The sequence below is a fragment of the Lichenostomus cassidix genome, chromosome 2, assembly GCF_008360975.1.
Source record: "Lichenostomus cassidix isolate B80296 chromosome 2, HeHo_3.0, whole genome shotgun sequence".
In the NCBI taxonomy this organism is placed as follows: domain Eukaryota; kingdom Metazoa; phylum Chordata; class Aves; order Passeriformes; family Meliphagidae; genus Lichenostomus; species Lichenostomus cassidix.
In genome coordinates this window covers 79,562,743-79,573,540 of record NC_139482.1, presented here as the reverse complement: position 1 = coordinate 79,573,540, position 10,798 = coordinate 79,562,743, and the positions used below count along the sequence as shown (strand labels likewise).

At 41.7% G+C, this 10,798-nt stretch overlaps 1 protein-coding gene across 5 annotated transcripts in view; it reads right to left on the bottom strand.

The window, feature by feature from the left end:
• Nucleotides 1-10,798, bottom strand: part of CTNND2 (catenin delta 2) — a 638,189-nt gene that overhangs the window by 423,154 nt on the left and 204,237 nt on the right. The window contains exon 1 of one of the 5 annotated variants that reach the window (XM_085052135.1): nt 751-999. The exons of the other annotated variants lie outside the window; for them this stretch is intronic. The gene's annotated coding sequence lies outside the window, so the exon portion shown is untranslated. Of the gene's footprint in view, nt 1-750; nt 1,000-10,798 lie in introns of those variants that run through there. 5 annotated transcript variants of the gene reach the window in all.

Sequence of the window (10,798 nt, the reverse complement as noted above, 5' to 3'; positions counted from 1 at the left end):
GACTTGCTCATGAAATTAATTTATTTAATCCCTTGAACAGTCAGTCACATTTCCCTAGGAATTGGGCAGCACCAGATGAAACTAGCAGGTCATAACCACGCATTATTTTTACTCTCTATAATGAATTTCAAATTAGCTGATGCATCTTAAAAAAAAAAAAAAAAACCTACCTGAAAAGCTCAGCAAAGTCTGAAAGGCTAAATATAATTATAAAAAATGCAAATCCCGTTCTCACCTACTTAAGACTATAATCTGAAAAGAGAGATATCACTACAGTCGATTATGTGGTTCTTTACTGAGAACATTTTTTAGAGTGGAAGTACAAAGCAACAGGTCTGCAAACTCCAAAAGTATGCATCTACACAAATACGCTTTTGCACAAGGAAGATTACCTGGCTGAATTATTTTAACTCAGTGGAATTACTGATTTTCTTAAAGCTTTGCTTTAGACGGGTGGCACCAAGAAATACCCGCGGTTAAATCAAATCAAGTGCTGCTGAGTAGGAACACGAGGCATCTGGGGGGAAGCAAGACACTGAAGAGTAACATTTACGTTCTTGCCTTTAATGTGAACTCTAAAATCTGGCCAATTACGCTACGTATTTGCTCTTGGGTAAAAGACCTGCAGCATTTTGAAGCCGAAAAATCATCCGTAAGACATTCAAAAGTGATGTTTTAAAACAAGACGCAAACCTTTCCGCGAAAGCTCCCATTCCATCTCACACAAGCGATCCATCTTTAAGGCTTTACCTTTTGTCGCCCACTTGCAAATTAATCTCCTCAGTCACTTCAGCTGCGCCCTGGGAAGCCTCCTCACCGCCGAGCCGACTTTCCCTCCTCTCCGGAGCGGCAGCTCAAGCAGCTCTACTCTTTTGTACTTTTTTCCTTCCCCCTTCTCCTTTTCACGCTTACAAGAAGAAACTTGGGAAGCCCGGCGGCGGCCGGCCGTTCCCGGTGCGCGGGCAGAGCAGGCGGCGGCGGCACGACAACAGCAGCCGTGCGCCGTGAGGGGCGGGGGCCGGGGGCGCGGCCGGGCCAGGGCAGCGGCGGCAGCTGCGGGCCCGGGGGCAGCGCGGGGGGCCGGGGGAGGCGCTCCGCGGGCACAAAGGGCTCCATGGCAACCAAGGGACGAGCCCCCCGCGCCCCGGCACCGCCGGACCCGCCCCCGCCGCCCCCCGCCGCAGCCATCGCGACAGCGGCTCGGGAAGCTGCGCTCGGCGACACGGGGCCGGGAGCCGCGCCGAGGCTGCAGCCCCTGGCCCTGCCCCGGCCCAGACACACGTTTTCAGCGGTTTTTTTTCTGACCCACAAGAGCGCAGATCAGTCTCCACATGTGTGTAGTCATTTAGGTTTTTTAATTGGGGGAAGTCGATAAGCTACTACTGAACAAATTAGAGGGCTGGGCAATCACCAACCCTTACAAGTTTAACGAGGCAAAGTGCCGGGTTCTGCACCTGGGACGGGGCAGCCCTGGATGGCAAATTGACTATCAGTCAGCAGTGCCCTGGCAGCCAGGAGAGCCAGCCCTGTCCTGGGGACATCAGGCATAGCATTGCCAGCCGGGAAATGGAGGGGATTGTCCTGCTCTGCACAGGGGCAGCTTCTCCTCCAGTGCTGGGGGCAGCTTTGGGTGCCACAATGTAAGAAAGACATTAAGCTCTTAGCGTGCAAAGGAGGGCAACAAAGGTGGTGCAGGGCCTTGAGGGGAAGCCCTGTGAGGAGTGGCTGAGGTCACTTAGTGCATTCAGCCTGGAGGAGACTGAGGGGAGACCTCTTTGCAGTCTCCAGTTTCCTCGTGAGGGGAAGCAGAGGGGCAGACTCTGATCTCTTCTCTGTGGTGATCAGTGACAGGACCTGAAGGGATCACATGAAGTTGTGTCAGGGGAGGTTTAAGTTGGGTATTAGAAAAAGGTTCTTCACCCAGAGGGTGGCTGGGCACTGGAACAGCTCCCCAGGGATGTGATCACAGCTCCAAGCCTGACAGAGTTCGAGAAGTGTTAGGACAATGCTCTCAGGCACAGGGTGTGATGTCTTGGGGCTTGTTCTGCGCAGGGCCAGGGGTTGATGTTCCTTGTGGGTCTTTTCCAACTCAGATATCCTATGATTCTACGCATAGCATAACTTCACACTGAATATATTAAACTCCACGTCAGAGTCTTATAGGTCTTATCAGCCTCTTACAAGACACAATATTGCATTTTGGGGTATCTATTCTGTTTTCAATTTTTCTTTTAAGCTTCTGCTTTGCCAACTGTATGACCTGAAGCTGTCAAACTTTTAAATACACAGTCATCCAGAAAATAAAACTTACTTACACTCGAATTTTTAGGCATGTGCAAAGCAATAGGTGCCAAGGTTACATGCCAAGGGGTAAGTGCCTGGCTCAGCCTTCAGTGGGGACAACTCTGAGACTCCAAAGCACATTGCTAGGAACAAATCCATGTACAGCATTTCTGCTGCTGAATGCAGTAAGACTGCATGTGCACTGTGAAGTCAGAGCTCTTGGGTCAAGGATCAAGATGCCAAAGGTTGAAATGAAGCTCAATCAATATTCATGACAAATTTCTACAACCCCAGGCAAGACCCCCATAGGTGTAATTATGTCCATAGAAGATTGGAGTTATTTTTCAGCATGGTGCAAATGTTGAAGTGGTTCAATTATTCTGCTGAAGTCAAAAAGATTTAACTTGCTCCTGAGAATTTCTTGCTAAACTGCCTTATTCAGTCCACACACTTCCACTGGTCAACAAGTCTGTGAGCAGAATGCTGGTGGAAAACAACTGTTCCATTATTTTGTATACAAAAATCCTGTCAGGCAAAATAGCCTTCCCTTTCACATAAATATTAAGTTTCATATTCAAATACTTCGTGTGAATAAACTGTCACCTTAGACTCCACAGTGAGCCCTTCCCGAGGTTTTTAATGTAATTTTTATACCCATTTTAATTTTAAAAGAATTTCTTGCACACAGCATTTGTTATTTGTTGCCAATGTTTAGGTAAAAGGCTGCAGGACTGGACTAGAGGCTTGCATTTTAGCTTTTTCTTTGAATTCTATATTCAATCCAGATCTTTAAAAAACAGCTCCTTGCTATGTACAAAGAGCCACCCCTTTCTCTGAACCACAATGACCATATACTTAACTTCCACTATCATTCATATTTACCGCTACTGATTAGGAGTCATAAAATTTCAGTGCACACTTCAGTTGTCTTCTCCCAGAATGTCACAATGAAGCTGAGGTCACTTTTGCTTGATTAGCCAGGATACAACATACACATTGAGGAAGGAAAAGCAGCATTTCAGGGTCTGAAGGGACAAAAAAATGGCTGACTTGGCTTCTACCAGTCTTCCCTGGGTTTATGTGCACTCCCTGGGGCAGACATAGGTGCAGGGGGTGCACTAACCTTCCTCCCAAAAGGGAAGAGAGGGAAGAAATGGCACCAAAGCAGGTTCAGAGGTTTAGTGTAAGAAACTTCTCCTAAACACCTGCTGAGGCCAATGAAATAGTAATAGTGACAACAGTAATCATATTAGTAGTAGTAGCAGTAATAATAATAATATTAATAATAATAGTAATAGTAGTAGTAGTAGTAAAGGACACAATCAGCTACTTCTCCCAGAAACTTTTGGAAGGGAAAAATCCAACGGTTAATTGTATTTCTAAAATTTTAAGGAAGTAAAATGTTGCTGGGGGCAACGGATAAGTCCTTTATTTTAGCTCTTGAATGGCAAGCTTACCAGCTTCCTTGTAACTCTGCCAAGCTGTAAGTGTCATTTAAGGAGAGTAATACAACAGTTTATTGTTGTTCTCAGTGCTGCTCAGGATGTAGAAGGAAGACCATTTATGATACATTAAAGGTCACAAATAAATAGCAATTTAATAGGAAAAAAAATCTACTCCACTTGCAAGAATATCTCAAAGGGATAGTTAATTACATAGCAGCCTGAGCATGTTCTCTTTCATTAAAATATTGTGAATGGCCATTCTGTTTCGTTTCAATGAGCTAATATGCATCACCACCTCAGGAAAGCTCCGTTGAAAAAATGAGAAAACAGGTACTATAAAGTCATTGCATCCATTGTAGCAGTGCACAACACACAGGGACTTTTGCAGTATATTTAATAGAGAAATTTAGCCTATCAATACAATTCAAAGGTAATTCACTCTCATTGCCAAAATCAATGATTGGTATTAAAATGGATTGCCACATATTCATGAAAGAGTTGTTCAATCATTTGACATTTGTGCAGATTGCTGTCTTTATATAAAGGGATCCTCTCTCATAAAACTGATTGATGAAAGTGAAGAACTATTTCCATTTCAAATCCATATAGTGTTCTTGTGAATGGGTAGAATACCTACTTTTTCTGAATCACAGAAATTCCTACACACTTAAAATTGATCAACTCCTTAAGTGCTCTGTGGTATTTGACTCATTGTATGCTGAAGGCTGTGCAAACTTTGAGAGTTCGAACAGAGAGAAACAGAAAGAAACCCTATAATGTATTCCTGAACTACAGGAGTAAAAGGAAAAGTGCCTTTAAGTTGGAATGCTGAGAAAGTAAATTAGGAGATGATTTTTCTTTTGTTCATGCAGCACATGAATGGTTATCTCTGAACCACAATTTAGCGTTTTTATACTAACATCCACACTTCACTTCAATCTACACAAATGCACATTCCCATGCTTTTAATGTTGGTTCTTCAAGAATCATTTAAAACATCTCCAAACATCAAGTGTAGTGCCTAGGTGGATTCATTATAATTTGAATGAAAAACATCAATTCTGAATTCTATGTTTTCAGAAAAGAAAAACCTGTGAGCATTTCAAAGCAGTTGTACTAAGGCCAGAGTTAAGGGTTATAATGCCTGTGCTAACCTTAATGTGTGTAGTGAACCAACAGGACTCATACACAGGATAAACTGCTGCACCAACTAGAAATAAGATTATTTCATTTAAATGAAATAAAGTAAATAAAGATATTTACTGAAGTGGTAAATTTTTTCCTGAAATATTTTCCCTGAGTTGTGGTAGGGTTTTTTTCCTCCTAATCCCTTTCTAGGGGACACTTTGTTGTTCTTCTGCTTGGCAATCTATGCATATGCAGAGAGAGATACTCCAGAATCTTTCCTTTTCTTTACTAACATTTTCTGGTCTGGGACATTAAGTTACCATGAAATAGTCCTGCAAGTACTGCAAAACTTCAGATGTTTTTTCAGAAGCTCAGGCCTCTGTCACAATCTCTTACTGTATTTTATTCATGTTTCTCTCTCAATTTGATAACCCTGTGGGGATGACCACTCTAAGAATAAGTAAGGGGTTTGTGTGATATTGGGCACAGTGGCTCTGCAGATCCCTACAATTTTTCTTCTGTGACACACTAAGCTCAGGCAAATTGAATAAACAGGGAATTTTGTTCTTGCATAATAAATGAAGAAAGCCTTTTTCAGAGTCTGAATAGACAGTGGTAGATAGCACTTATTTCCACCAACTTTTGCTCTTTATGTTCTGTAACACTAATGAATAGCAAAATTATTTTAAAATTTTATTATAGGCCACAGAGTCTTTAAGACTGACTCCGTTTCCCTGTTTGGGCGAATAACCAATTCAGTAACAGTAAGCAAGATGAGAATGTGCCTATTTGATAACCAGCTTCATTAAAAGAACTACTAAGACACTTTCTACTATTTTGTAGCAGCTTTGTAAGTATTGCTAAATGTTTTTAACACTCAGCAAGAACTTTGCAGAATGTGAGCCACTTTCAAATTACACAGTAGAAAGCAAAACAACAACTTCGGAACACATGCTGAAGATAATCCCAGTTTCATGGAGAGAACATGGATGTCTGCAAGATCACCTGGCCAATGCAGAGCCTTGTTACAGCAAGCTGCTCTGAGCACTGTACTAGAGAAGTGAGATGGGACAAAAAAGGACAAAAACAAGTAGGCTATTTCACACAGTGTAATCTGCATATTTTTCCTGTTGATTTAATCACAATCAGAATCATGAGAACTGATAAAGACCTTAGTCTCAAGAAACCCACCCCACCTACCTCTCATAGGCAAAGTTATTCAGCACTGTTCTGTACTACTTAGTACTCCTTACTATTGCAAAGATTTATTGCAAGCATAAAAACAGAACCCAGAAGTGCTGGGGAATTTTTTTCCCTTGTTTTCAAATCTTGGTTGTTGACATGCAGTGAAAATAGGAGAAATGGAAATTTTCATTCAAAAGAATATTCTGTTTCTACAATCTATGTGCATTTATGGCTAAATTGCAATGAGCACAAATGAGACTAGTTTGCAGCTTGTAATTTGTTTATAATATTTCATCTTCACCATCTGTAGTTAAAACTGAAGAAAATTGATACACTGGTCGGCATTACTGCTAGTTAAGTGTTCCAGAATAGCTTCATTGCTTGTTCATAACATGAGAAAAATCTAATAGATGCCCAGCAATGCATTAGGATAAGAAGAAAGAACCATAAAATTGTAGAATCGTTTTGGTTGGAAGGGACCTTAAAGATCATTGAGTTTCAACCCACCTCTCCATGGCCAGGGACAACTTCCACTACATCAGGTTGCTCAGTGCATATTGGACTTTGAATACTTCCAGAGATGAGGCATCCACAGCCTCTCTGGGCAACCTGTCCCAGTTCCTCACCACCAACATTGTAAAGAATTTCTTCCTACTAACTACTCTAAACCTGCCATCCTTCAGCTTAGGGCCATTCCCCCTTGTCCTGTCACTACATGCCCTTGTAACAAGCACCTCTCTTGCTTTCCTGCATGCCCCCTCTAGGTACTGACAGGGGCTCTAAGGTCTCCCTGGAGCCTTCTCTTCTTCAAGCTGAACAGCCCCAACTCTCTCAGCCTGACCTCATAGAAGAGGTGCTGCAGGCCTCTGATCATCTTTGTGGCCCTCCTCTGGACTCACTCCAAGAGGTCCATGTCTTTCTTTTGTTTGGGATCCCACGGCTGGATGCAGTACTGTAGGTGAGATCTCCTAGCAGACCAGACAGGCAGGATCACCTCCATCAATCTGCTGGTCCTGCTTCCTTTGATGCATCTCAGGATACAGTTGGCCTTCTGGGCTGCAAGTGCATATTGTCAACTCCCATGAAGCTTCGTGAGGTTTGCAAAGGTCCACCTCTCAGGTTTGTCCAGGTCCTGCTGGATGGTATCCCTTCCTTCTGTTGCGTGGATCACATCACTCAGCTTGGTATCATCTGCAAACCTGCTAAGGGTGAACTCCGTTCCAGTGTCCATGTTGCAGCAAAGATGCTGAACATCATCAGTCCCGATACCAATCACTGAGGAACACCACTTGTCACCAGTCTCCACCTGGACTACCAATTCACTTCCCTCACATCAACAAGGTGATAGTAAAGATTTCCTGATCAAAATTTGATCTTTCAAATATGATGCCAGTTCGAGTTCACATCCTTCTAAGACATAATGCTAGCTCAATATAACAGATGAATAGAAAAACAAACATCACAGCACAGGCAGAGTGAAAGATCTTTTTTTCCTAACTAGCAGTATTTCGCAGAAGAACTGATGAAGAAGGGGAGCATGGTTCCCACAGGCTTTAGCGGAGAAAACCCCATTGTTAGATCTGCTCTCTGAGGACAACAGTAACAAATGCAGGGAGGGCAGGTGCTTCTGTTACATGTGCATTCTTATTACACCTCACCTCGAAAATATAGAATCCTGGAAAACCAAATTAATGAGAGGATGTGCTCAACTGTATAAAATCTTGGCGAACTGGATAATGTGTGCTATTTTCACTTGAATGATAGGATAGGACAAAACAAGGTCTGTAACACCGTGTCACTTGCTTCATCTTGTATGATGTACACAAGCATCAGGAAAAGTTCAACATCTGTGATGCTGAAGCTTTGTAATAGCCAAACATTATGATGGGTTTTCTATCAAAGTAAAAAGAGCTCAAGACTCAATACTTTGAATGCACAGAACAAGTGCACAGCAGCCATGTGTGTCATATACGGTCTTACACAGTGTCACTTCTTCAGCCTCCAAGCCACTTTGAACAAGTAGAAGGCTTTTAAAGTCTGACTTTGTGTCACAAGGCAAAGAAGAAATATATCCTTTTATCCAGGAATTCATCTCTGACCAGAAATAAAGACTTGCTGCTCACAACAGGTTATTTTTCTTCTCTTTCTGAATATAAAAATACAGTATGGGTCTGGTAGCATAAGGCTGTTTCTGCTCCCAAAAAGATCTTGAAAGTGAGACTATGCATTTGGAGAATGAAGACTTCTGTTTTAAAGCAAACCAGAATATAAACAGGTCAGAAGCTCGTAATCAAAGTAACAACGCACCAGAAATCCATAGAGGGAGTGGGGAATATTGACAAACATGCTTTTCATTAGAAAAGACTTTTTTGCATCAATTTTTGAATTAAGAAAATCAATCAGAAGTGAAAATATACTGACAGCAGCATCAGGAAGCAGCAGCAGTTCAACAGAGAGAAGTGGTGCAATCAATTTGACCTTTTGTCAGACACTTTACTAACTCCACAGAAATTGGGTATTAAGCAAATAGCCATAAAATAGGTTGAATTATTTAGCTAGTGTGGGACTTCTAAATCAACCTGGGCCATGACCTTTCTGTGTCAGCAAACCCAACTGCACTGGAAAACTGAGTCTCCCAGGATGCAGCCATGGTTTTTTGGGAGAACAAGAATACGGAGAAGTTCATCAGGACAGGAAAGCCAAAATCTGGGTTCAGTTCAATTAGTTTGCAGATGTAACCAAAATTTTAGAGGGAAAGACAACAGTGTTTTTAAAGTCAAACCTGTGGGAGAAAAAACTGGGGGAGGGTATGAGTAAGCATAGAAGATGTTTTAGGCTTCTCTTTCGATAGTTACAAAACTCCACTTTTTGAAAATTACTGTATGGTGCTGACTTATTTTTTCCCATGTATATTTAAAATGGACATTATAAAATCATTGGGCACAGACATAATAATGTTAACAACTTCTCTTTTTTCATGCAAAATTTCTTTTGAGAGTTTGGCATATAGTTAATCACTTTTTTTAAACTGAATGCACCCCACTGCAGTGGACCTAATTTTTTAATCTGTCAGCCAGAATTTGTCATTAACAAACTTTAAAAAACTGATTAAATACTTCACTTTTTTTCTCAAGCTTGTGCCTTGGCAATGGGCTGAAGAAAATGTGTATTTCCAGCAAGATTAATGAGTAATTATTAGTTGAGATTAAACTGCTATATAGATTTAATGGATTTCTGTTTTGGCTGTAGAAATACTCAGAATACACTGATGAATGATTGCCACAAATGAAAACAAGTTAACCTGATCAGAAGGGAGTTGCGTAGGCTGAGGGAGAAAAAGAGAACAGATAAAAAGATGGGAGTGAATCTGATGTTCAGAAAGGTGTACGAGACACTGATAATAACAGGAAAGAGAGAGAGGCACCTGTTAATGACTGCTACCAGCACTCCTTTCGAGGTGACAGGCACATTAACCTTCACTTGCCACAGCAGTCATATCATGTACAAAATAAATGTGTTTCAAGGAATTCTTTCGGACAATCATGACTGCTTGGCAACTGGAGTTTCAGTTTAGGCTTTTAATCAGATAAGGATAGAAGTGTGGTTTTGGCTTTGGTTTGGTTTTGTTTTGGTGTTCAGGTTTTTTCCTCCTAAAAGCACACTATGTATCTGTCTTTTAAGTATTATTGAGGATATAATGACTTTGTAGAACAAGAAGTTATGAAGTATGGTCACATATTATCATAGCAAATACTAAAGGCCTCACATTTTACCTGTAGAATACTTGCTGCAAAAACCAAGAAATGATGCTATGTACACCCATGAGAAAGCAACTTGGACAGTGATTATCAGATCAATTAAGTTATTTTAACTTCTGCTAACATTCTCCTGTCAATAATACGTTCAGTCTAATAAATTAACAATGCTGCATTTAGGTAACATCCTTTTCACGCTTTGTCTTCACTCTGCAGCTCCATCTTTTTCTACCTCTCTTCTCAGTATTCTCCCTTATTCTTTCTTTTCACCTTGCTCACCTTCCTCTCCTTAAAGTAAATCCAGCTCCTTTAAGAAAAACCAAAAATCCCAGCAACACTCAAGCACACTATTCCACTATGGCATGTTATCTCTCTGCCTGTGTACTCAGACAAATGCAACAATATTTTGGGAAGAAAAAGCACCTACTGCCCTTTCTGCAGACACTATTGGAGACTATGTTGCTATTTACTTATAGTGCACTAAGCATGAACCGCAGTAGTATATATTTTTAAATCCAACTTGATTTCTAATTGCCTCTTTCCATTTCAAAATATGGCACGAGGTAATTAGCAACCCAAAAACCCCAGTGCCCCCAAAATACCCAATTATTTCAATTCAGCTGGAAGCCAGACTTATAATTTCCTGTGCAACACCAACACGCTGCAGTGCCTGACCTTCACTTCCCACCAAGGACACACACCCCTGCCCATGGGTGCAGAGGCTGAATTTCAGCTCTGCTTTGAGCACTGCTGGCTCCAGTGCAGCTGCTGGCTCCAGTGACCATTAGGGAGCAGCAGGGCTGAGCTGCACCCGGAGCAGGGAGGGTTGTGCCTCCAGCGTGGGCAGGGCAGTGTCCTCTCCAAGCAGGGTGCTGTCCTACAGCACCTCTTTTATTCCTTAACGGTGACAATACACATAACTGCCTACAATATCCTTCACCCCACCTTTATGTGCCCAATAAGCCACAAGTAACTTTCACCCAGTGGATCATTAGTTTTCTG